This window comes from Orcinus orca, chromosome 2, assembly GCF_937001465.1.
Source record: "Orcinus orca chromosome 2, mOrcOrc1.1, whole genome shotgun sequence".
In the NCBI taxonomy this organism is placed as follows: domain Eukaryota; kingdom Metazoa; phylum Chordata; class Mammalia; order Artiodactyla; family Delphinidae; genus Orcinus; species Orcinus orca.
In genome coordinates, this window is record NC_064560.1 from 161,406,912 (window position 1) to 161,434,644 (window position 27,733).

General features: G+C 45.9%; 1 long non-coding RNA gene across 1 annotated transcript in view; it reads left to right on the forward strand.

Annotated features, from left to right (window-relative positions):
* Window positions 1–469: 469 nt before the first annotated feature.
* Window positions 470–27,733, forward strand: part of LOC125963584 (uncharacterized) — a 79,749-nt gene continuing 52,485 nt past the window's right edge. Inside the window, exon 1 of the long non-coding RNA XR_007475752.1 lies at window positions 470–748. This is a non-coding gene — a long non-coding RNA (uncharacterized LOC125963584). The remainder of the gene's footprint in view (window positions 749–27,733) is intronic.

Genomic DNA, 27,733 nt, shown 5'->3' on the forward strand with positions numbered 1-27,733 from the left:
CCTCAGTAGTGCAGGTCTGGAGGAGGGAAAAACAGCCCCTGCAGAGGGGCGCGAAGCCCCACCGAACCCCTCCGCTCTCTCCCTTCTGGAGCAAAAAAGCCTAATCTGCTGGAGAAAGGGCAAAACACTGTTTCCCTTAGAGCGCTGGCACGCCTGGGGGAAGGAAACAAGAAAACGAAAACAAAACCCCTCCACCCTAACGAAGGGGTAAGAATTCAGAAAAGGAAAACTCAGACTTTATTGCTGGCAGACGGGCTCTACAAGAAACGTTGAAATTCTTCAGGTGGGAGGAATGCGATGCAAGATGGAAACGCGCTGGAATTTGAATCAAAGCAGGTAAAATACACGTAAAATTTTAAATTGCTCTAAAAGATACATGATTGTCAAGAGCAAAAATAGCAGCAATGTATTGTGAGTGTACAAAATGTAAAATGTATAATAAGAGTACACGTGTTGGGTGGGAGGAGATTGGCAATATCCTGCTGTAAGGTCCTTATGTTACACATGTTAAAAATCCAAAATTCAACCGAGTGAACTTTAAAGGTCCTATTGACTTTTTCCAGTGATTCATGAATTGGGCAACAACCAGTCCAGTAGATAAAAAGGAGCTCCCAGGAGCTGTAGGCAGAAGGGAGCAGGAACAAGGAAGTTGTATCAGGCAAGAAAGCTGGTTGACTACTGGAAGGTGACTTTCCTTTAGAGGATGGCACGGGTCTATCAGGCAGATGTCCTGACTAGTGATGATCAGGTGATTCCTTTTCTTTGGGGGCGTTGGGGGGGGTAACGCGGGCCTCTCACTGCCGTGGCGTCTCCTGCCGCGGAGCGCAGGCTCCAGCCGCGCAGGCTCAGCGGCCATGGCTCACGGGCCCAGCCGCTCCGCGGCATGTGGGATCTTCCCGGACCAGGGCATGAACCCGCGTCCCCTGCATCAGCAGGCGGACTCTCAACCACTGCGCCGCCAGGGAAGCCCGCTGATCAGGTGATTCCTGATTGACTGGTTTAAGATTCCATTTCTGGGAGAGGCCAAAATGTAATCAAGTGTCGGTTTGGTGACATGGGGCTTAGTGTGACTCCATTTGGGGCCTGTTGTCTGGTTTTTAACAATTCTGTTGATTAGACTTTTAGTCTGAGAGCTATGATGACAATTTTAAGGCATTAGTGCTCCTCCCAGCAACTACTCTGGAATTCTTATAGTTTTGATGAATCTCTGTGTGGTATTTACAGGTCATGATGTCATGTTCACAGTCTTTAAGTTGGTCATTCTCTTTGTTCCTTTTCTGATGTTCTGTACCTAAGGAGATCATTTGGTTGGTGGTTAGCAGCTGTGAACATGCATTTAAAGCTTCTGAGAGACTACAGTGCACCACGGAGACTGCTATGATTATTACAAGTAGGATAATTCCTAGTGTCTGGAGGACACTTTGGAGCTATGGTCCCCAAGACCCAAACCAATTGGAATCAAATAAGTCAGAGAAAGACCCTGTTGAAGGAGTCACTTTCTTAAGCCAATGTCTTGTTCAGTGATCTTATGTAGTTGAGTATCAACTTCCCTAGAAGCGTCAGTTCAAGTGCAGCACAAACACTTCCTTGGTCAGCTAAGAGATAATCAAGGGCTATCCTATTATTAAGAACAACTTTGGCCAGAGAGTGTAGAGATTTTTGTTGGGCAACTCTTGCTTTAGCAGCAGATTCTGAAGTATCTTTGAGAGTTAAGGAGAGGTTTCTGATCATAACTTCATTTGGAATTACTCCTAGCCAGGGGAGTAGGGATCTGCCAAAGGAAGAGACTTTTGACTCATAAATTGCTCCTGGTAATTCCCATTTGAAGCTGTGGCTCGGGGCTGGAAAGGTGACAGCCATGGAGACCAGTAAAATTGAAATGTCTGCAGACGCCCAGGAGGTTTTATTCTGGTTAGCCTTGCCTTGTGTTCCTTTCTTCTTACAGAGCCCGGATGCAGGGTTCCTGGGTTTAGGTTATAAGCCGGAGGCAGGTTAATGGGTCCCCATGGTTACAGAGCCTGGCATGATAGAAAGAGGGCTGTGTTTGTTCCAGAAAAACAGGCATTGGAAATTAGGGAGAAGTTTGTTACAGGCAGAACAACAGCATCACTGACATCGTGGCAAATCCAGCTGTTGTTTGGAGGTTGGATTACTCCCTCCTTTGACATGTTCTGACCTATGCATTACCTTTCCAGGCCAGAGCAAGAGAAAAGGTAGACAAAAGCATCATAAAGACCTTCATGGAGTAAGAATTGGGAAAAAGATAGAGAAGGAAGGTGGACTAGAAAGAAACATTGTAGATCTGACGTCTTGGGAGGAAGCAGTCTACCTTGAGGTCAGCTATTTCTCTTCTGAATCAATTTGGGGTCTTGAGGTCTCCAGCATTTGCACACAACCAGATGTCAGGTGGCGCCTTCTTCAGTTGTGAAATATGCACCCAAGGTTCAACACCTTGTAATTTGGCAGGGGTGTCAGGGATCAAGGGTACCTGGTAGGATCTTTTTCTTGAATCTCCATTTTGCAAAAGCATCAGAGTAAAACAATAAGCGTCTGTAAATGATAAAAAAAACCCTCTAATTCTCATGGTTAAAGATTTGATGAGAGTGCATTATAATGGAATTGACAAGGAAATTTGGTTATTTCTGTGACATACAGCACGTTAAGGCAATAACAACATTACATCAGGACATATCAGATTTTTAGGAATTTCATACAATTTCTAGAACACTTATTGGCTGCTTAAGGGAATAACTGATAGCAGTTTATTGGAGAATCCCTCACAGTGTCATCAACCCTGGAAGGGCAGGGCCCTCCTTCCAGGGTAGATATGAGGGCATTCAAGTTGGATGAAAGGATTTGACAAAACCTTCAAGGATAATTTTTTCCAGTGCCCTGGTTGATTGCAAATGAGACACTGATTTCTGGGCCAGTGTTTTGATGTTGGGTGCAATGGGGGAGGCCTAGGTGGTATTTAAGTTTTCTGGCCTTGGAGCTGTTGCAGCTGTTAGGTCACTAACGTGGCAGACTTCTGTTTATGGTCTTGTAGTCCCTTCAGAGTGGAAAGGCAATTCAGATAGAGGATTCGTAGACTGAGTCCTCAGGTAAAGGAGGATAGAGGGGATTAGGGGGAGTCACATTAGTATTATAGTCTTTTGTTTTAGGTACCTCTTGTGCCTTTAATTTTTCATTAACATTTTGCAATGGATCTTTCAATGAAGCTATTTTGGAATCTTGAGGACTTGGAGGCTTCTGCATATTTCCAGTTAGAATAGATATCCCATTCTATTTGTTTGATTTGGGGGCCCTTCACTCAAGTGCACTTCTTAAATGAATGATCTTGCCTGGCTGGAACATTCACCATACCAAGATAGTCATTGTAATTCTAGGTTGTCTTTGTAAGATTTTGCCATTTTTTGTAGAGATCTGCAGCTTCCAGGACCACGGTTCTTAGACTTTTATAAAATAAATAGGTGTGCTGGAAGAGGGCATGCCCAGTTCTATGAAACTCGAGAATCCCATTGCTTTAGCTAAGCCTTGGGTCTCATGGAAACAAATTAATACCTAAGAGGGATGTGCCACTGGGTCGGAGATTTTGTGGTGTCTTACAGTGTACCTTGTTGCATGAAAATTTTCTTGGGGAAGGTGGGTGACCTAATGTTGACCTAACCTGTTCCATGACCAACTTATCCCAGCACAGGAGTCTTAGAGTTAGGTGGTGAGACACTCTAACAGCTTTTAAGTGCTCAACCCATGCCCACAAATTTTGCAGTTTTGGCTTCATTTCATTTGCAAACTCTATGCTCTTTATTTCTTTTTATTGCCTTATTGCACTGGCCAAGACTTCCAGTAAGATGTTGAATAGGAGTGGTGAGAGAATATCAGGAGAAAACATTCTTCTTTCACCATTAGGAGTGATGTTAGCTGTAGGTATTTTGTAGATGTCCTTAATCAATTTGAGGAATTTCCTTCTCCTATTCCACTGAGAGTTTTTGTCATGAATGGATGTTAACATGTGGCAAATGCTTTTTCTGCATCAATTGCTATGATCATGTGGTTTTCCTTCTTTAGGCTGTTAATATGGTGGAAGACGCTGATTGATTTAAAAAATTGAACCAAACTTGCTTTCCCAGGATAAACCCCATTGTTCATGATGTATATTCTTTTCCCCCCAAACTGACAATTTTTTAATATCAACATAAGCAACATTAATTATCCATTTATCATTTACTTGGTGTGTATACCCATATTATTTTTTTATATATTTCTAATATTTAAGGGATTTCTGCATATCTAAAAAAGATAGTTTTTTTTAAACTATCTTTGTCTGATTTTGATATTAGGGTAACCTTGGCCTCATAAAATCAATCAAGATGTGTTACCCTCTCTTCTATTTTCTAGAATATATAGTATATAATTGGCAATGTTTCTTTAAATGCTTGATAGAATTTTCCAATGAAATCATGTGGGTCTTGTTTTTACATTGTTTCTTTATTGTTGAATTTTTCAGATGTTTGTAAGTATAGTTCAATTTCAGCAGTCTGAACGTATTTTGGTATGCTGCTTTTTTATTCATCTATTTTGTATTTATCCTGCCTGGGTTTCTCTGAGATTCTTGGGTCTGTGGCATGATGTATTTCATTATTTTTGGAAAAATTTGACAGCGATCTCTTCAAATATTTCTTCTGTCTCATCCTCTTTTCTCCTTCTAGCATTCCAATTAGAGTGTGTGATACTGTCCCACAGCTCTTGAATTCTCTGTGTTTTGTTTGTTTGTTTCTCTTTGTGTTTCAGTTTATTTCTATTGACCTATCTTCAAGTTTACTGATTCTTTCCTCAGCTGTGTCAAATCTATTGATAAATTCATCAAAGGCATTCTTCATCTTTGCTACTATTGTTTTTATTTCTAACCCGTCCATTTGATTCTTTCTTATGGTTTTCATTTCTCTGATAAAATTCTTGATCTGTTCATACATATTGTCCATCTTTTCCACTAGGCCTTTAATCCACTAATCATAGTTATTTTAAATTCCCTATTTGATAGTTCTGCTATCTGTATCATCTCTGAGTCTGGGTCTTTTGATTGCTTTGTCTCTTTTTTTTTTTTTTTTTGTAGTACGCAGGCCTCTCACTTCTGTGGCCTCTCCCATTGTGGAGCACAGGCTCCGGACGCACAGGCTCAGTGGCCATGGCTCACGGGCCCAGCCGCTCCACAGCATGTGGGATCTTCCCAGACCAGGGCACGAATCCATGTCCCCTGCATCGGCAGGCGGACTCTCAACCACTGCGCCACCAGGGAAGCCCTGCTTTGTCTCTTAACAGTGGTTGTTTTTTTTCTTTGCTTTTTTGTGTTTCTCCTAGTTTTTGATTGAATGTCAGACATTATATACAGAACAGAGAAGACTGGGGTAAATAGTATTTGTGCTGGAAATGGGCATTCATCTTCTTCTAAGTTGAGTGAATATAACAGAATTTGAGCTGGGTTTGGGTTTTGTTGTTGCTATGGTTATATTCATTATACTACCAGATTCAAATTCCTTTAGCATTACCTTATACTTATGGTTATGCCTGGCATGTCAGAGGGTTTTTCTCAGTGTTCTTTCTTTACTTGTAGATTTCAACCTGTACTTTGTACCTGTGTCTCAGAAGGTTCTTGCTTCCAACCTGTGGGGTATACTGCTGTTGCTTGTTACTTGGTTCTGGGTAGTGCAAAGTGTCTTTTCTACTAGTACAGTCTCAGGCTTAGGCAGGCACTGTGCATCTGGGTTTCAGAAGTGACGCTTCTCAGAAATGCTGTCCCTCGTCTCTCTAGAAGTTGAACTCTGTCTTCTGTCTTGTGCAAAAGAGGATGTCCTGCCTGTCTCCCTCTGATAGGAGACCTCTTATGGGATCCTGGGCCCAGGACTGTTTCCTGCTCATTCCCCAGGGATAGAGAGGTTTTTTTTCTTTTTGTCTTTTACCCTTCCCCCAGCTACAGTGGGTCTACACTTGTGCCCTGAGTGAACAGAGTTTACTGCCCAGTGGCTTAGGGGGAAGAAGAGTCTTGTTGTAACTTTGTGCCTTTCCCTCAACAATGTTGCTCCCCTTCCCCAGGCTTCACCACGGAGGAAGGCTTCTTCGGTCTCCTGCCTGATTTCAATCCTTTTTTGAGTAATGGGTGGAGGTCTCCAGAGAAGAGCCTGCAAGTGGGTGTGAATTCCTCTTGTATTTGCAACTCCCAGGGGTGCTGTACTCTCATGGTAGTCCTCTTTTGTCCTTTCACGAATTGTTACAATTTTTAGCTGAATTCTTTTTATTTTATTTTAATTTTGTATGGCACCCAACGCCTCTTCTTCCTATACTCAGACACAAGTACAACCTTGCTTAGCCTCATCTCTTTTTGGAGGGGCTGTCTGTCCACAGATTTCAAGCTGTTTGATTCTGTATAGCCTTAGTTTTCTGATGGATTCAAGAAAATGGATGGTTCTGTTGTTGTGAGGATGGGAGAGACACTTTTTTCACCTTTCTACCTACTAGGTAGGAATTAAACTCATATGTTTTCATATCTAATCAAACATGTACCCTCTCCTTATTCTTCATTTCAAAAACTTTCGTGGCTATTCTCATGTATTTATTCTCTTAAATACACTTTAGAATCATTTTGTCAAGCTCTTCATCTCCCATCCTCTCCCCCAAAAAACAATTCTTTACAGATGGAAATGGTGTTAAAATACGTAGACTGATTTGGGTCCCTGATAATGTTGAAACTCTCATCCCTAAGATCTGAATGTAGCAGCCAGAGCAGGTATTGTGATTAGAAGAATCCTCAAAGGCCAGCCTGCCTCTAAATCCCACGCATCTGCTCTGGTGCCTTGAAATTCCAGTGTTAGAGGTAAGAGAAATATTTCCAGAACCTTAGGGGATTAAACTGTATGTACTTTGCCTTGGAAGGACCAGTATAATAACTAATTTGTAACCATCACTCCACTTACAAATTAAGGCCACATAATTACACAAAGTTTTGTGTGAATTGAGTGAGTGAGTGTGTGAATATGTGTAAAGAAGGAGAGGGATTCTGTTAAGAACATGGGAGTCAGAGGGGAAATTCCTGGATCTGGAATTGAAAGCTCCAGAGTAGTTGAAAATGAGGACACTAAACCTCTGGTGGCTGGGGGCAGTGAAAGACCCATGGCCACCTCTGTGGTCATCACCCTTCAATCTGGCAGCCAGAGGAATACAGAGCAAGGGCAGACAAGACTCCTTAGAGCAACTGGGCATGACTGGGTAGCAAGGACTCTCTAGAATGTGTGGTGGAGGAAAAAGTTCTCCAAGAGGAACCAGTAATTGTCACACCTATTGCTTTGAACTCCCATGGCCCTCACAACCATGACTCTCTTGGAATCAAATGGAACAAACCATCAAGAGTTTCAGAAAGAATTTTCTAGTATGGGAAATAGAGAAAAAAAATTCTGGGGGAGAAAAACCCCCACACCTTCTTGATGTTTTCCACAGACTGCTTTAGAAAGAGAAAGAATGATGCAGTTCAATAAAAGTTTATGCTATGCTGCTGCTTCCCACCAGCCAACTATTTTACATTCGGTAGGGTATATATATCAATGCTACTGTCACTTTGCCCCAGCTTCCCCCTCCCACCCCCATGTCCTCAAGTCCATTCTCTATGTCTGTCTCTTTATTCCTGCCCTGCAACTAGGTTCATCAGTCCTTTTTTTTTTTTTTTTAGATTCCATATATATATGTTAGCATACGGTTTTTGTTTTTCTCTTTCTGACTTACTTCACTCTGTATGACAGACTCTAGGTCCATCCCCCTCACTACAAATAACTCAGTTTCATTTCTTTTTATGGCTGAGTAATATTCCATTGTATATATGTGCAACATCTTCTTTATCCATTCGTCTGTTGATGGACATTTAGGTTGGTTCCATGTCCTGGCTATTGTAAATAGAGCTGCGATAAACATTGTGGTACATGTCTTTTGTTGAATTGTGGTTTTCTCAGGGTATATGCCCAGTAGTGGGATTGCTAGGTCATATGGTAGTTCTACTTTCAGGGAGATCAGCTGGGTGGTTTGCGATGACCTAGAGGGGTGGGATAGGGAGAGTGGGAGGGAGGCTCAACAGGGAGAGGATATGGGGATATATGTATAGCTGATTCACTTTGTTGTACAACAGAAACTACTACAGTATTGTGAAGCAATTATACTCCAATAAAGATCTATTAAAATAAATAAATAAATAAATAGAGGATGATGATCCTTGGCTGACCCAGGACATTTCACAGAACAAAAGCCAGAGGAATGCAGAAGGCGCAGACACCGCCAGGCAGGCCTCAGTTTTGATTTTTAAGATGCAAAAATTTTTTGTAAATTAATATTTAATTTTCAACCAACTCTAGCACCTCATTAAGGAGTGGCCTGTTCTTTGCCAAACTCTTCCAAGGGAACCTGCTGGGTTTGAGTGTAGGTGTCAGCAAACATTTCCCAGTGTGCTCTAATGGGGAAATATTTATTTTGTAACACTCCTCTCTGACCAAAACTACGATTGTGTGACATGTTTTATATGACCAAGGGGATTTGGACTAATATCCATAAGGTACCCTGATATTGAGAAACAGTTTTAAGAGTATTTTCTCTTTGGAATGGATAGGGTGCTGCATCCTGGAAGAATGAGGCTTCATGGGAATTTCTCTTTAGCACTTGGAAAAAATAGTTTGGGAATACCCAAGGCTGTATTTGGTTTGGGATCTTGAATCCTGGAAGGTCTCTGGAAAAGGCGAACGGGTGTGTGAAATAATTGTTAGTTACTGCAAGTTCATTTCATAATGGCCTATAAAAACATACATATTCCATTTCTGACGCTGCTGTGCCTTTACTAAAACTTTTTAAAATGGGAAAGACTTCCCACAAAAGTCATTTTCTGCTTTTGGAGGGATAACATTTAGGGCAAGTTATAAAGGACCTTTGCCAAAATAATTACTATTTAAGGCAAAGATCTCCAAGATTTTACTTGGAACTGAACAGGCTGGCACTGCCCCTGCTCTGTGGACACACCACACGCATCCAGCAGCCACAGGAAAGCTGGCCGCCCTGCAAGGCAACGCTGCAATGTTAATAGAAATCACATGTTCTAAAGGGTGAAATGTGATTATCTGCTAAGTGAAGGCTCTGTCAGGAGAAGCCAGAGGAGTGGCAATGGCATGCTGAACCAAAACCCTGGAAGGGGTCCCAACCCTTTTCCATCATCCCCTCTTGTGTGTTAGAACATGTCCCTGTGGGCACCCCCATGGTGTGGGTGCCAGGACTCAGCTTCCCAAGGCCAAGGCGAGTTTGCAAACAGAAGGATCATTTACATGGCTGTTGTATCTGGAACACATGGCAATTCCACGATTTGGAATCGCTGGAAGGAGAGACAGATGTGTTATGGCTGAGGGCAGAACTTGGGCTAATGTTCATGAGACCAGCCAGACAGCCTATGTGTTAATTAGTGTCCTGCTGGTAGTTCTGTTAGGAAGGACTATCATTTGTCGGGAAAATAAGGCCTTTTATTAGAAGATAATGGTTTTTATATAATAGTGATGCTAGGAAACTGGTCAGTTACCCATGCTAGTGAAAAATCAAATTCATCATCTAACTGATACAAACACAATAGGAAATACAGAAATATAAGTTCAAACAAATGTTTAGGCATTGATTCATGATCCACTCAGCATATTATCTGGTTTGAGGCATGACTGGTAGAGGGCATGGTTATCGGCTGTAGTGTCAGCTTCATCAGCTCAGGAAATCCCTCTCTCCCCCACATCTATATTAATAATTTGTTAAGATTCCTTAATTCATACACCTCTAAACCACTTATCAGCTCCAAGTTGTCACTGTGTAAAAAGTAGGACTCTTTTTATGCTCCTACCCAATGCATAGACAATATTTCCTTTTACATGCCTAAATTTACCTTCATCTCCAAGGTAAAAAGAAAACGTAATTCTGTTATTTTGGGATATGGAGCTAACTCTCTATGTTTATCTTCTTTGTTCCTTTCACAATTTTTATAGCTTTTTAATCACATTTTCTTTCATCCCTCATCTTTCCAGGAAAAAGAGACCTGTGCTTTTTTTTTTTTTGGCCTGTATAGGAACCATTCCATTTTCTTGACCATATTATTGCATTTCTCTGGACCTTCTCCAGCTTCACTTTGCCTTCCCAGCAAAGAGATGTTTTTTAAAAGCAGTTATTTGGAGGAATAACATCGACATGGTTTATTATTTTTCCTGCTTCATTAAATACCAGTCTGCTGTACTAACAACTGTCAGTAAAGCCAAAAGTTAGTTAAGTAAGTAAATAGTTTAGTTTAAAAATAGAAGTGTTGACACAGGCACACTGTACTAATTTGCTAATCCTTTTGGGACACACACACATATAACTAATTTTGTATACACCCATCTAACTTTAGAACATCCAAGGTAGTGATAGAATTACATACTTACCCAGAGCTGCCAGGTAGTGATCGATAAAATGGTAAATTATGAGTATATTGATACATTTTTACACTCAGTATGACTGTAGAGTGTGCAAATTAATTATAGGTTCCGGGGCTTCCCTGGTGGCACAGTGGTTGGGAATCCACCTGCCAATGCAGGGGACACAGGTTCGCCCTGGTCCAGGAGGATCCCACATGCCGTGGAGCAAGTAAGCCTGTGCCCCACAACTACTGAGCCTGTGCTCTAGAGCCCACAAGCCACAGCTACTGAGCCCGTGAGCCACAACTACTGAAGCCCGTGCCCCACAGCAAGAGAAGCCACTGCAGTGAGAAGTCTGCGCACCGCAACAAAGAGTAGCCCCCGCTTGTCACAACTAGAGAAAGCCTGTGCGCAGTAACAAAGACCCAACACAGCCAAAAATAAATAAAATTAAATTAATAAATTAAAAAAAATTATAGGTTCCCATAATTAAACAGCTGGGCAAAGCTCCCAAACATCATCTAGACCGGCCCCGTATCCATAGATTAGGCGACATTTAAAATAGGCAAATCCAACTGTTGTCTTTCTTGTAAACTCAAAGTTCTTTTATTAGGCATTGACTGTGACCAACAGCACTGTTAGGCGCCAGAGGCAGGAAGATGGATGGGACTTTGTTCTGGCTGTGAAAGTAGGGCCGCACTTGGGCTCCTGAGACATTGGGCTGTTGAGAGGATTAAGGGCGTTGATGTCTCTGAACTCCTTAGAAGAGGGCCAGGCACATAGTGAGCTTTGCCTAAATTCGCTATTATTCTTGTTACTTGTGAGTTTGAACATTATAACTTTTATGATTTTGTAATCGGAAGGTAATGGTCTGTTTAAAACTACCTAATGAGAAATGCGGTACTAGAAGTAGGAACAGAGTACCATGGGAGCCTGGAGAAAGGAAGGATAGGGCCTGCCTGGGGGAGCGGGAACGGGTATCAGGAAGAAGTTGAATTGGGGCCTGAAAAGAGAGAAGGTGGGGGAAGAGCTTTCCAGGCTGGGGGAACAAGTACTAACTAGACCCATTCTTGCTTCATTTGGAGGCAATTTCCTCTTGTTGAGGACTTTGGGTAGAGAACACTGATAAGAGATGCCCTGATAATAGCCCGTCTTTTTTGAAGGATGGCAAGTCATCCATAATAAATGAAGGATGGTAAGTCATCCATAATATAACTTCCCTTCCAGACTGTAATCTGCTCGGTTCTCCTCCTTTTTCCTTGGGGGATTCATTTTCATCTTTTCTCCCTCTTTGTTTGGTAGAGAGGCAGCTAGGAAGAGCCTTGGCAGAATTATAAAGGAAACATTATGTGCCTTTGCCTGACCCCCATTCCCAGTTTGAAGTCTTTTCCCCACTCAGCTCTGCCTGATGTTCACTGAACAAGAAAAAGGAACCCACAAGCTCATTCTCAAGGCCTCTTCTGGGCTTACTATGCACTGTCTGCATCCTAAAGACAAGCTTTCTGAGAATAATGTCTTAATGCAGAGGTTCCTAGACCACTAAAATTTTCAAAACTTTTGGCAATCCCCAACAAAGTGCTAACTTTTTATTTTGCTAAGTGGGAACATTAAAAAGAAAACAAATTCCCACCCAAGAATATCACCAATATTTCTTAAAAGAAAGCATATTTTAACAGCAACAAATAGTGGAAAGGGTAGAAGTTCAGATTATAGGACAGTCTTTTATGAGGAATAGAACTGGTTTAGGAAAGTGCACTAGCTTTATTTCGCTGCTAGCCTGTGACGGTCACTTGGGAAGTTCTGCGTTGACTAGAAGGGATGAATACCTAATGATGGGAGGTCAGCTACCTGCAGGGGCTGAGTGGGAACAGACTGCACCTCATGGTTTGCTCTGCCTTTCACCACGCTCGAGAGCTCAGCTTTATCTGCCTCCGGCTTCTGACTATTGTAGGAACTGAGCCTTGGTCTTTGGGATCGACTGCCCAGACCATCAGGGTCAGGAATTGACCTAAATGGACCTGTTGGTGGTTAAGGCCATTTCAAATCTCCTTAGTCATTCATCCTTACTGTTTAAAAACCTTGAGTCAAAACCCGTGCTTGACCATGGCCCAAGCCTTGAAGAACACATTAGTCCTAAATGTCTATTGAGGTTAGAAACTTTGACTGCATCAAGTGAGGTTAACGTGCTTAAAATATGACTTTGACGTAAGCGCTTCTCTGAAGGTACCTGTCACCTTTGAGGCACCTGGCATTTCTAGCCAACTTAGGACACATCAGGTGTCAATAAAGTTCGATTCATCCAGCAGCCATCCCAGCCCACTATGGATAGGGTCAAAATGCTAGCATTAGAGAAGGGAAATATGCAAAACCTGCCTTTCTATTTTTGGTCACACTGCAGTGTTGTTCCTAGAATAAATTACCACTGCACAGCAGGATTCAAGGAAGCAGTGCTGACAGCCTGACTCCTCTTGCATTGTGAAGCCCGGAGAAAGATCCGCCCACTGCTGACTTGTGTCCTGAATGAAAAATGCATTCCAGGTAGAACTGTGCTCCTTATAATTTACTGGAGATTGCTCAAGAGAAATAGGCATGAGTATTTATTTATAGCTGCTCAACTCCCTTTCAGACGCACTCCAAATTTAGTATTCTTGAAATTGAATTAGTTGTAATCACTGATTATGGAAACACTGAGCAATTTCAAGGCAGGACGGGAGGAAACCTTTGTCATTGGACTCTCCTGTATTAAATCCTGCCTTCAGCTGTGGGCCTTTGGCAGAGACTTCAACGTCTCACTGTCTGTTATTTTTGCATCTATAAAATGGGGAGGTACCATTTGTGTAGCAGAATCACTGTGAAGAGTGAAAAGAATAACTGTACAGTACGAGACACATAACAAGTCCTCAATAAATAGTTCTGGTCACCCATATCAAGAATTTTTTAGGGTGGGAAAGAAAGCTCCTTTGGCATTTCCTGGACCCCTGGGACAGGGGTTGGGGGTCGGGGAGTGCTGGGAGAGTATGATCTGTTTCATTGTGCTGGCTTCGGAATGTTTTCTCCTCTGCATCACAGATGGGCAAGGACAGGGGTCACTTGAGGGTGGCTTGAGGAAGTGAGCAAACAAGCAGCTGCTTCTTGCTCTCCAAAGTCCAGGGCCCTCACCCGGCCTTCACCTGGCCTTCACCCGCAACACCTGTGCTCTTAGTGGTGATTTACATGCATATGTGTCTTTCGGGTAGACTGAAAGGATCCTTGCAGGCATGTGCTCCAACCTGGGCTGCTCTGTATGTCCCCCACCCAGTGCACGTAGCAAGTGTTGGTTTGATGGCTCTGGAAGCCAGGTTAGCACAAAGCAAATAGGACTTGAATGAGCTCAGGGACGGCTAAAGCAGTTGGATGCATAAATCCCTTTTTTGTGAGCACCGTGGCCTTTTGCTGGCTCCATTGGTAGAGGGGGGAGGAGAGGATGAGATGCCGCTGCTCATCCGGAGCAGGTGCAAAGGCAGGGACACCGAACAATTGTCGGCTCCTGTTTTTAAAGTTCTCCTCTGCCGTTAGTATTGCACTTTGTAAACACTCGGCGCTCAATAAATGCTAGCAGACAGGCAGAAGCACTGCTGCCGACCAGCTGGCCTGAAAGTATGGGCTGCCCAGCCCCCGGGGCCCTGGCTGCTGGTGAGGAGAGCCTTGCCCAGCTTCCGAGTCTTGACGTGTGGCACAGACCCTGGCTGAGCCTCAACCCCCCTCTTAGCACCTGTCAGTCTCCTGTCCTCTCTGAAAGAGCCTGTTTTTCTCCCTGCTGGGCCCCCCACTTCTCTGGGATTTCCTCAGTGCTGTCTGTCCAAGTCTTTCAGCTGCTGGAGGTGTTCCTCAGGCCCAGAAACTCTGGGAAAGGAAAAACCAGTCAGCTGTAGGCACGACTACACATTCTCCACCTTCCCAGCAGCCTGGGGGTTCTCTTCTTACCAGGACAACAGTGAGTCTCATTGGCAGAGACCCTCAAGCCTGGCCAGCCAAGGTCCCTGCCCTTCTCCCACTGGCACGGTCCAGCTCTAACAATGTTCCCACCCAAGGGGCAGACACCCAGGTGATTTCAAGGGGTCCGAGGAACAGCAATGGAACAGAAGAGCAAGGGCCTTTTCTGCTCAAGGGCAGAGGCTCCCTGCCCTGGATACTGGCCCATGTGACCACATGTGCCCAGCCTGAGTCAGGGCACCGAGCTCACGCTGCCCAGTTTGCTTGCGTGTTAGTTCACGGCAGCTGTGGTCGCAAATAGGATCAAATCGTGCAGCTCTTAATTCTGTGTAACGCTGCCGTGAAAAGGGGCTTAACTGCTTTTCAGTATGATCGTTATGACTCTCTCTACTTCCCTTCCCCATGAAACCTTGCATGAGTCATGGTTGGAGAATCTCACTCCACCCCGCTGCCCCCGCTGTCCCAAGGACAGAAAAGCTGGCTTCCTGGGGTTTCTCTTCCTGGCAGTAAACCCCATTGTCCCTGCAGGACCGTTATGACTGATCCAAGGTTAGAACATCAGGGAGCCCGTAACCTGGCAGGGGTGGGTGTTCTCCTCACCAGCTCACTCCCCGTCCAGGAGGGAAGACGGGTGTCTGCGGCAGATTCAAATGTGGCGGTGGGGGGTGACAGAGGTGGGCCATGAGGCCCACCAGGCACAAAGGCAGCTGTCCTGTGACGTCCCCAGGCCCGGCCAGCCTCTTCCCTTCCCAGACTCGAGTCTATTTGCTCCCAGGGTCAGTTGGGCTCTCTTACGTGTAAAGGACAGAAACTCACTTAGGCCTCTGCGTTAGTTTACAAGGGCTGCCATAACAAAGACTGGGTGGCTTAAACAACACAAATGCATTGTCTCACAGCTTTGGAGTTTGCAAGTCCACAGTCAAGGTTTTGGCAGGGTTCCTTCCTTCTGAGGGCCATGAGGGAAGGATCTGTTCCAGGCCTCTCTTCTTGGCTTGTAGATGGCCGTCTTCTCCTGTGTCCTCCTTTACATTGCCTTCCCTCTGTGCATGTCTCTGTGCCAAATTTCTCCTCCTTATAAGGACATCAGTCATACTGGATTAGAGCCCACCCTAATGATCTCATTTTAATTTAATTATCTCTTAAAGACCCTATCTCCATATACAGTCACATTGTGAGGTACTGGAGGTTAGGACTTCAATATATGAATTTTTGAAGTGACACAGTTTAGCCCATAACAGCTTCCTAGAGTAAAAGTTCATTTTAAGGATGCTGAGCTGAGCTGGGCCCAATGTGGGAAGCAGCTCCAGAGAGTTTTCCCTTTCTCACTTTCTTTCTCTGGACTTTCCAATCCCTCCAGATGAAGTTGGGTCTTTCTGTCATACACGCTCCTAACACCCCTTTGTCTCCCTTATAGAATTGACCAGCATTGTAATTAATAATGTGTTGTAAAGTTTCCTAGTCAACGTCCATCTCCTCACTACACTGGAAGCACCAGGGCAGCAGGGCGAATGACTGCCTTGTTCTTTGCTGCATCCCCAGTGCTTGGCCCAGGCTTGGCAATTTAAAGGACTTAACTTATAGTTGTTGAGTTGAAGGCCTCTCACTTTTGGTGATTCTGCCCCCTTCTCCTCTCACTCCTTACTGGCCAATTCCTCTGTAGCCTCTGATCCAATTTGCCCACATTGCAGAGTCACATTCCATATCCTGTATTTTACTTTGTGATATGCATACCGTTACTTAACTAATGTTCTCCTTTGAAATAAGTCACATTTTTACAGAAAGAAATTTATTTAAAACATTTTTAAATTAATTGATTAATTTTATTTATTTATTTTTGGCTGCGCTGGGTCTTCGTTGCTGCACGCAGGCTTTCTCTAGTTGCGGCGAGCGGGGGCTACTCTTCGTTGCGGTGCGCGGGCTTCTCATTGCGGTGGCTTCTCTTGTTGGGGAGCACGGGCTCTAGGTGCGTGGGCTTCCGTAGTTGTGGTGTGCGGGTTCAGTAGCTGTGGTTCGTGGGTTCTAGAGTGCAGGCTCAGTAGTTGTGGCGCACGGGCTTAGTTGCTCTGCGGCATGTGGGATCTTCCCGGACCAGGGCTCACGCCCGTGTCCCCTGCATTGGCAGGCAGATTCTTAACCACTGCGTCACCAAGGAAGTCCCAAGAAGTTTATTTTTAAAATTGTGTCATGGGTTTGATATTCTACTTATATGTTTAAATGAGTAGATATTGAAACGAACAAAAAAACTATTAAAATAAATGTGTAGCAATGAAAGACATCCCTTGAACCACCGGTGGGCTACCTGCCCTGCTCAGGGCCTGGAGGGAGATAGTCTGCGTGGCTCAGCTGACCATCTCTCAGATTATGACAAATAGGGCACTCTTGGCTGCAAGTAACAGAAACCCCACTGAAGCTGACTTAAATAATAAGGACCTTTATTACCTCACATAATGGAGATATTGGAATAGTGAGGTGTGAAGACTGCTTGTTTTAGTGACTCAGCTGTCTCATCATAGACTGACGTTTTTTGCACCTCTCTGTCCTGTGGCCTCAGTGTCGGTTTAACCTCGTAACAGGAGCAAGATGGCAGCAGCAGTCACAGCATCACATTGAGACACAGCGTTCAGAAAAATAAGGGAGGCTGCCCTCGTCATTCTCCCATTTCCCACAAGACTCCCATCAGACTTCCCTGTGAAATTCATTGGCTAGAATTGAGTCCATGCTTAGTCCTTGGAAATGAAATGACCACGAAGGTCCTCTGGGCTGGAAAGGGTGTGGAAGTGACAACTACAATGTCCGTCACACACATCAGTGACTGGACCATGGACAGCCTATGCCATTGAGGCAGGTGCCCACTGCTGGCTCATTCAGTCTCTAGCCCTGGCCCCAAACCAGCCTAGGTGAGGGGCTGGGGCATGGCAGGGGCCACAGCTCTCACATCCAGGCTCTCCCTTCAGGTGGCAATCGCTGTGCCCTCAAGCCCTGCCCGGCCTCAGGCTGAGCCATCAGCTTCCAAGCCTGTGCCGCCTCCTCCCTGACTCCCTCCTCTGGCTCACGGCAGACCTGAGCAAGCAGAGCCGGCTCCCACCCCACCTTGGCCCCCGAGTCTGGGAAGAGAGAGTCTGCCCTGAGTGTGCTTTGGATGGGGCTGGGCCAGACCCGCAGGGCTCATTTTCTCTGTCTCCTGCTAAATTCCCTGGCTGCTCCTCAGCTGTCAGGTTGCCAAGCCCTGAGCGTCTCCTGGCTCCATCTGCAGCAGGAAATGGGCCTGACAATTGTTCTTCCAGAGCTGGTGATTTTTCAATATGTATCTGTATGGATCCCACCCACGCTTCATCTCCAAAACCCCAGCTTGTATTCAGCTCTGATTTACTAAGCACGTACTACAAGCCCAGCTCTGTAGTCAGCACTCTGGGTGGGGCGTGGACGAGGAAGGGGCAGCAGGGAGGGGACGGAGGAAGCATCCGACACGCTCACTGCTTTGGGGCTTGTCCTCTGGCCATAGTGATAACCACACACTTGGAAAGTGAGATCACCAGCCAGGATGGTTCTGCTTGGCTACAGGTCACATACGTGGTCCAGATAAAAAATGCCATGTGGGTTCAGAGGAAGGCAAGATAGACAGGGCCAGCGTGTGTGCTGATTATTCTTTCTGGCCCCTACTTACCCCCAGAGCCATTCTCTTCCTACTGGGTGCTCTGGGGCTGACCGCTAGAGCCTGCATTGCCTGTCCCCGGCCCGCAGCTTCCGCTTGGGCCACTGGAGCCACAGACAGGCGATGGGGTGGGGGGCAGAAGGAGAGCGAGGCATGAGATTTATTCCCCCTGCTTCCTCCCTGCCTTGTCAAGTGTGATTCTGGTTTGGCTGGTTCCTCTAAAGCCGCAGCTCCTGTGGGGCGCAGAATGGTGTGGCTTCCTGCTGTCACTTGTCCCTGGGTCCCTGTTTGGTTTCTGTCAGCTTCCCCATGCCTCTGAAAATAGTTCCTTTATTCTTCAGAGCTCCCTTGAGTGTGCTAGAACACTGACTGGTAAACCAGCTTAGGAAATACCCTCCGAAGGAACAGAGGCTGGAGCTGGACTTCTGAGGATGAGTTGAAGTTGGGTAAGCAAAGAAGAGAGCAAAGGGCTTTCTACGGGGAGCACAGCCCCAGCAGAGGTGCCAGGGAGAGGCTGGGTGAAGGTTGGGAGACTTTGCCTAGACGGGAGCGAAGGCTGGAAAACAAGATGAAGGCTTAGCATGGAAGTCCTTACCTGCTAGAGCAAGGGACGTGGCCTTCATTTCTGGGCTCCACGGAGTTATTGGAAGCTTATGAACTAATGAGGCAACAGTTTTGACTTTATTATTAATGGTTTCGTGTTGGATTTTGTTTCTACTTTTTCCTGTTATTAATTTTACTGTCATCATTAATAACAGCTAATATTTATTAAACACATACTTATGGGTTGAATTGTGTCTACCCCGAAATTCATATGTTCGAGTCTTAACCCCCAGCACTTCAGAGTGTGACCTTATTTGGAGATAGGATCTTTACAAAGGTAATCAAGTTAAAGCGAAGTCTTTTGAGTGGGGCCTAGACCAATATGACTGGTGTCCTTATAAGAAGGAGCAATTTGGACACAGAGACACGCGTAGAGGGAGGACGATGGGCAGAGACTCAGGGAGCAGACGGCCGTCTGCAAGCCAAGCAGAGAGGCCTGGGACAGATCCTCCCTCATAGGCCTCAGACAGAAGCAACCCTGCCGACACTGTGATCTTGGACTTCTAGCCTCCAGACTGTGAGATAAAAATCTTCTGCTGTATAAGCCACCCAGTCTGTAGTACTTTACTACAGCAACTCTAGCAAACTAGTAACACCGCATAACGGTTGTGTGTTGATCTGTTATGAGCTGTCCTGTGTGCGAGGACAGCGAGTTATCAGGTTCCTTCCACAGCAGCCCCGCTTTGCAGGTGATTCCTCCAGCCCTCTTTGTTTCAGCATACTTTAACTCTGGCCATAACACTCACAGCCCTGATGCTTTAACTCTGGCCATAACACTTACAGCCCTGACACTTTTCCACGGGTATCAACATATCTATTTATTGAGCCCCTGTTGCATACCAAGCACTCTTCCAGGCCTTGAGGAGATAAAAACGCACAAAGCTCCTTACGGTCCTGGAGCTGACATTCCATCTTTCCGTATTTGTTTCTTGTCTTTCTCTGCCCGAAGAAGAATAGCTCCATGAGGGCAGGGCTGTGTCCATTGTGTTCACGACACTGAATGTCTGTGGGATGAATGAGAATAAAACCAAGGTTAAAGTGATGATGCCCTTGCCCAAGGTTGGCGAGTGACAGGTGCTGCAAATCAGACAGGCTGAGCCTTTGGGTCACTGTTGTTCACTTAGTATCTCCTTTCAAACTGAAGGCAGGAGGGACGTACACCGCGAAAAGGAGGAAGCCTCTTCAGAAGTGCTTGTTAAAGCTCGAGGCATGTGACTTTTTACTTGGTGTACAGATACCATGACTTCTGCTCACAGGATGTGAGGGATGTTTCAAGGAGAGGGAGGGACCCATATTTAGACTTTCTGTGGAACATCTATTCCAGGTTCAATTGCATCTAAGTACTCATTGAGAGAACTCTGGGCCTGCCCATAGGCCAGCCGCGGCCTCCAATGGGTGTGGGCGGCTGCCTCTCAAGTGATAGTTCACCCAGGACCTCTGGCCCTTGTGTGAGGACAGGGTCTGGTGGGGTGTGGTGGTGACAAGCTGCTGGTTCCGTTCACAGCCCTGAAATACATACTTTCAGCTGCATTCTCTATTGGAGGCAGAAAGAAAAGGGATGGAAGTTACCAGCTTGCTGGAAGCTCAAGATGTGGAACAAAGAAAGCAGATTCTAGATGCTGAGAGAGTCCTTCCATCCTATTTGCTGGGAATTCTCACAGGCATTGTTTCCCCACCTCCCTCAGCCTCACCTACTCTCTAAAATGGCCCAGGAGACTCGTGCCTTCTTTTGGGCCATGAGATCAGAAGCATGGTCATCTTGACAGTGTAATTATACTTTAGTCACCCCAACTTCTGCTGGACATAGAACTTCTCAGTCCACAGGGTTGAGGGTGTGGAAAGCTAAATTGCTCACCTAACGGGCCACACCAATCCCAGGAACCACTTCTGAAAGGCTGGGGACACTGGCCTGGAATGATGGCCAGTCGCCCACACCATGCCCTGGAATTAGGGCAGCCAGGCCCCTGCTCAGGGATGCAACACAAGCCCTCAGGAAGCTTAGTGCTGGCCCCAGCTCTCCTTCTGCAATCATGGTCCAGATGAGGCTACACGTGGACAACTGTCATCTGTCCCTTCTAGTAAAGTATCCAAGTGTGTGAACGATTTGTTCACTAACTTTTTTTAAACTGGGGTGGCTCCTTGATTACCCCATAATAATGTCCCTCACACTCACTTTTATCCTGATTCGCTTTTGCGGGTGGAAGAGGTGGAGGACAGCCAGATGCTGGGAATTGGGCACAGGTGTGGGTTGGTCCGGGGGTGTGTCATGGATGACATCCATCCGTATGAATATCATCGTCTTGTATGTTGTGGCAGAGAAAGTTGGGAACCAAACGTCTTTCAGGTTGTTAGGAGATGGGCTTCTGGAAGACCCATTAACAGCATGTTTGGAAACCAGCTTGGAAAATTTGACACGTTGTCACTTTCATCTGCTAAGCAGCTTACAAACATTCTCCCGTTCCTTCCTGTGACTCCCTCCAACTTCTTTGCTTCAGCCCAACTATCTGAATTTTCCAAGTGAGATCACAGACCCAGAGGGGGCTGGCTCCAGGCTCTGGGAGGGTGTCAGGGCAGATGTGAGGTTTGGAGACAGGAGCTATCAGTCCTCGGGAAAGTCCCCCATTTCACTCTACTTTTTGTGATGTCAAAAACCTGCCCGTCACAAGGCAAATGATCCCTAAATTCCTCAGAGCTCTACCTGACCTGCAGGAGCATTTGCAGTAATTGTGCTGAGCACGATACTGAGAGCCCTCCTGGCTGGTGGGGATGCAGACTCCCCTGGGCTGACTCCTGGTGCCTCTGGGAATGTAGATGAGATCAGGCCACTTTGCAAGCATGAAATAGGCCCCCCGGGGACCAGGGACTAGAGCCACTTCTCTGACATTTTAGAGTATGCACTTGACAGGTTAAACCCAACCCAAAGGGTCATTCTCTTTTCTAGGCAGTCTCAGTGACTCCCTTCGGAGCCTCCTCCCCTCTGACTTTTGTTGCAATGGCCCAGAGGAAGGTCTTAGGTCTACCCACCTCCCACCACGAGCAGAAACCCTTTGGGGGCACGCGCCAGGATCTCTTTGCCTGGGCTGGTGAGGCAGCCATGGAGTTAACAGTCTCTGTTTTTCATTTGTGTCTCTGCGCCTGCCCTGTGAAAGGCATGATGGATGCCCTGGGCTCCCCGGGGGGCAAAGCTGAGGGCTGAACAGAGGTGGGAAAGAAAAGCAGGTTTGTAAATAAACAAGGGCACAGTCAGAGCCCCAGGGCCGTGCTCCTGCCGAGGCTTTCCGGGCTTCTGATGAGGGGAGCTCCTGAGGCTCCCTCTGGGGTGGCTGGGGATTTCACTGAGATGAACTCCAGATGATTTTCCAGGGGCTGATTTCACAGCACATTTGCTCCATCTGAGCAATCACTCTCTGCAGCAGTTGGATTTCCATCCGACGTTTACCTTGTGTGCCCGGAATCAGGACTGTCTGCTTCTTTGGGGTCGAGTCGTCTTATTTTCTTTGGGGCTTGGCCAAACCCTTTCCGTCGGCCTTGGTTCCATCTAGGCATTTCCATTTGTGTGTGGGCAAGACTAGACCAAGTTCACAGCGTTTTCCAGAGCACAGAGACGATGCCCATTCCTTGTAGAATATAAAAAGTGGGGGGAGAATCCACCAGATCTTTTAATTTCACAGAGAGAGATATTTAGCTACAGTGGAAGACAGCAAAAGCCCGAATGATACCCAACTTAGGAAATACCATGTTCTCTGCCAGAGCGCTTCCTGAGGAGTCAGGACAGGCCTCTGGAGGATGTATGTCGGGACCCCGTGAGGGAGAACAGGCAGCATTGTTTGCAGCAAAGAGAACCCTGGGGACATGCAAGGGGTAGGTGTGCTGAGGTGGAGTGGGGTAGGGGTATGTGTAGCCTAGCTGAGCTGTTTCAGGGACTGATCAGATGCCTGGGATAGAGACACAGGAGACCTTGCCTTGAGAAGCTTTGTATCCTTGTGTGTTGAGTTGCACCGGAGGTTCGTTTTGTTTCTTTATCTTAATTTTCTATCTTAAAAATTTCCCCATATTTGTACTTCTGTAGTACAAAGAAAACTAGCCCCTGAAGTCAACATGCGGGTCATTTCTTTCACTCGAGGAAAGAAATCTGTGCCCAGCCTTGATGCGAGGGTCACTGGATATCTAAATTGTTTGTTAAAGTGAATGGCGGTGTGTTCTCTGTGAAATGTACTGACCACAGGGTGGCCGGTGTTAACCCCGTCCTCATGCGTTTCCTCACCAGGATACACATCTTCCACCAGGGCCGAGTCTTAAGATTCCCCTACTCAGTCAGCCCTTTATCTGCCCTAGGACCTCTGGCCTCGCTAATGAGGCTCAGGGCCCACCTCTTCTGGTTCCTTGGTGCCCACCCCAGCGCTTGGCATGGGGACAGGGCCACGGAGGGTGCCTGCTATTCACTTGCTGCTTGAACACACTCCCTTATGGTGGCCCTCCCAACCCCACTGCATCCTCCAGCCCCTCTACATCTGCCTTTTCTGCCCTCCTTTTCATGTCCCCAAGGATATCCAAGAGCTGTGCTTGAGGATCCAGCTCAGGGCATCCACCCTGCAGAAGAGTGAGTCCAGTCTCTTGAATCAGAGCTGAATGCCAGGCCTGCATCTGGCACCCCTAAACTCGTTTCTCAACCTCTCTAGCCTCAGTGTCCTCCTCAGTAAAAATAGAGGGTTAGTGCTGCCATGAATCTTAAACTACACATGATAGAATCTGGTGTTCTCAGTTAGCCTCCAAGTTTTACGGAAGTATGAAAGAAAGAAGTTCCTCTCCACTGGGGTTTCTTTTACAGTTAACAAGCGTGAGGAAGCCCTCCCAAACTTTTTCTTAGAGATTTCATTTTGTCTTAGAGAAACCTGCATCCAAACTGAATTCTAGAAGGAAAAGAACAGAAAGGAAGTAAAAGTTGGCCCTCGGAGATGGAAGCACTCATGCAGGTCCATTTGCTTGCTCCACGTGTCCCTGGACTGTGGGGGTCAGCTTTAATCATTCAAAGATTACGATGGGTGATTGTTCCCTGACGTTGGCTTTTGTTGTAATGGGAGGTAGCCTCTGAGCCTGCACCTGTTGCCTTCATTCATCTCGTCTTTTTCTGTCTACTCAGGCCTTTTAGTGAACATGGCTTGGTCTTTCTTTAAACTCCCTTCCTCTGTGCCTTTCTTCTGACTCAGTGCTCTAGATCCTAACTGGAAGACACCCCCCCCCCCCGCCCTGGTGGGCAGGGGAGGGGCCCTGGGCTTTGGAGGAAGAAGTTGGCAAAGTAACTCTCTCTTTTCAGTGCTCAGGTCTCTCCTTTACCCCAAGATCCTTGGTTGGGAAAAAGCACTTGAGGGTCTGTAAAGAGATCATTGCCTTAGAGGATGTGAAGAGAAAACGTGTGGTTAGAATAAGTGTTTATTTTCTACCAATGTGAGCACCACTGTGCTTAGGCATCATTTCCCTTTTAGGCACAAAAAGCCTACGTTGCTGTCTCTCAGGGAAAAATGACTCTTGCGTTATGGTCCAAGGCCAGTGGAAAGGCCAGGAGGCAATTATGAAATCCAAAATGCTGATTTCTTCCACACAAATGGTGCCTATTTCTACAAACTTTCATTACTATAGACTACCAAAAGTTATTGACTTGAAGCCTACTAAGAACCATTAAGCACTACTGAGCTTCTGAACTAAAGCATTGCTTCATAGTATAAAATATAATGCAATGTGAAATATTTATGTACTAAATTATTATAAAATATAGATGCATGAGAAATAGGTATTATATATAATAAAAGTAATTTAGTATAAAGTCATGTGTTCAAGTTTGTAATGTTTTTATAAAGTGAATGAAAAATTCTTTTTTATTCCTCTAATTTTTTTTATCATTACCGAGTTTTGCTTTTTTTCTTCTAAAAAGAGGAAACAGGCAGAGGGACATGGGCTGCGAGGGCTTCTGCCAAGCCTAAGTTGGCCAGAGTCAAAAAAGATTGAGGGCGCCACCCAGAGAAAGGGCGCTGCAAATAATTTTCCCAGCTTCCTCTCTTTTTCCTCAAAATGGTTTGAGAGTTAATGGTTGGGCAGTGAAGCATTTCCACATCCCCACATAGACAATGGTAGAAAAGTTCTCAGTGTGATGGTATAAACATATTACCATCTAAGACAGAAATAGTTGCCTTGTCCACCAGAGGTACAATGAGCATATGGGTTGGTTGTCTTTTCATCTCCATTTACTATCTGCAGAATTTCCCTTCAGTAAAAGAACAGAGAAGAGAGAACTAATCCAGCAGTTTAGGCTTCTGCTCTATTATAAGGAGAAGAAAGATTCAAAGACAAAAATCAGTGCGGAATATTTTACTTGCAAGCTTTTAGACGATGCATATAAACAGAGATCAAAGGAAGGCAGAGAAACCAGGAGACATGGTTGATTATATCCTTCCAACAGTGGTAATTGTGCCTCAATTTGCAGGGAAATAGGTTCCCTTTCACAGACCTGATGATGTGAGCTGCAGCTGAGATTGGAACACGTCTGGCATGTCCCAGAGCTCCAGTCTGGGGGCTTCAGTGGTCTTTGGTATGATCGTAGTGGGCAGGGCCCCAACCCCAAGTGCTGCGCCGAGTTCCATGAAGAGTCGGCATCCGTGACAGGGTCTGGGTCTGGGTCTGGATCGACCAGGCTTCTCATCAACCCAGAGGCAGAGCACCCACAGAGAAACACAAACACTCCACACACCACACAGAATGGTAGTGCTTTGTATTTACTTTTTAAGTTACAAAATGTATGTTTATTATACCAGAGTTGGAAAATTCTAAGCCAAATAAAAAGGAAAATAAATACCATCATATTTCCTATACCCAAGAGTAACCGCTGTTGAAATCCTAGTCCTGCTTCTTTCAGTCCTACGTGCATGTATGTGTACATACATTTACATGCAAGTCAGATGTCAGCAAGGATTTCCCAGCCCCTCAGGGAGCGGCTCAACCCTGCTGCATACTCTCTAGAAGTCCAAAATCTTCCCCATTGTTTCTGGAAATTCCAGGGGTCTCACATCCTCAGGATCACCTCCATCTCCAAGCATCTTTTTCTACAACCATTTTAATTGTGTTGTTCTGCGTTGCATGAACCTAGATGATTATTAAATCCTTCTCTGGATTTCCACCCCATATGTCCACTCACACAAAGCATTTATTGATGAAATGGACTTTACTGAAAATGTCACGTGGGGCAGAGTTAGGGTTTAACTTGCAGCCACTGTAGCACCTACAAATGGAGCACCAGGCATCTTTGTGCCCTGCAGGCAGCCCCGCAGTGGGGAATGCTTGACTTGGCTCTGGGGGGTCTAGGACTCACACCTTTGGCTCCGTGCTCCTCCTTTGGTTCCATGCCCCCTTCTCCCCACCCTCACCACCATAGCCCCCCAAACCCTCCTCTTGTTTTACACCTTTCAACACCAGACCCACAAGGTCTCCCTTCTAATACAAGTGGTTTCTGAATGAATTCTCTTAAACAGGGACATTTCTTCTTCCAGCAAATGTTAGAATAATAAAAATCTTGAGATCATACTCTATATACAGTCTTTATTCTACCTTTCTAAATTGACCGTTACATTTTTAGCACTTTCCCTTGTCATTAAATATGTACTGACATAGTACTTCATTAAATAGACGCATTCATTTCACTAGTCCGCTATTGTTGGGCATTCTTCGCTTTGGGGAAATTTGGAAAGCAGAAATGAAGAGCTCAAAGGGGTGTGAATATTTTTAAGGTCCTATACTAGTTGGCAAATTGTTCTCCAGAAAGGATAGATCCATTTGCACACTCCCCAGCTGTAAAGGAGAGTGTCAAGTGACTTATTCTTTAAATGATCTGCTAATTTGGCATTGGCCGTGGGAGAGAATATTTCAGGGCAGTAAAGAGTCTGGTCACACACAGCCACAGTGAGCCTGGGGCACAGAGGGGGTTCTTGGCCTGGCTGGACTCCAGGGCCCTGGGGCAGTCCATCAACCTCTCAACCTGCTGCCCCAGTCAGGCGAGGACACCCACTGTCTCATATAATCCAAGCAAGTCCTCAGCCCTGTCTCCTGCTCTGAGAGGTGAAATTCCCTGGGCATCTCCCGTTCCACCTTGGATACGCTGCCCTCAGCCACGCCTTTCAGCGATTCCTCAACAGACTGGGAAGGCATTGCGCACACCAGCCTTCTCCCCAGCTCAGAGGGGAGCTGGGCCTGGAGCCACCTCACTCACTTCTTTCTCCCTCATTGGAGCTTGAACGGGATCAAGGGCGTCAGCTACCCCATCACCCATCCTTCCAGCAGAGTGTTTCATGGGTTCTGCTCTCCCTTCCCCAAAGGTCACAGGGGTGCCAACAGGCAGAGCCTCAGAGCTCATCTTTCTTTTTCAGACCCCTTTCTTTCCTTTCTGGAGATGAGAGAGATGCAGGGAATCTGAGACTTCTCCCACCCTTTGCTGTTAGGACATTGGTGAGTTGTGCTTTTCCCGCTTAGCAAAGCACACATGTGCACAGGCAGCGGAGACGCTGGCCTTCCAGACTATTTTTAAACAGACTAAAAATACCGACTTACCTCAGAGGACTGTGCTGAAGGAGCTTGTTTAGGGTATCGGATGAACCTTTACAAATATAAAATACTTTGTGTCACCTGCTGTTACACCGTATAGGTTCCTTCCTACTCTGGTAACCAAGCAGGAAGATAGTTATAAACCCAGGCTGGCAAAGGAACGGGGTGATGGGTGGACTGGGTTTCATGATGCTCCGTTTGATCTGGACAACCCCAGGGCTGACCCTGAATTGCCAGGCCCAGTCCAGCATATAGAAGGCTCCCTGTAAGTGTTGGTTGTTGGCTAGGACTGGACAGGTGATGGAGGCCAGCTGTCTGAGATGTTATGATTTATGACACCCCTGTTTGGGTAGGCAAAGCCCAGGCATACATGCATCCACTGTGTTTTCCTCCCCCTCCCACCCCAAGTCCTTCCACAGCGTCCCTGGACTCGTCCCCTCCTTGGGATATCTGCTTCCCTGGCATAAGCCTT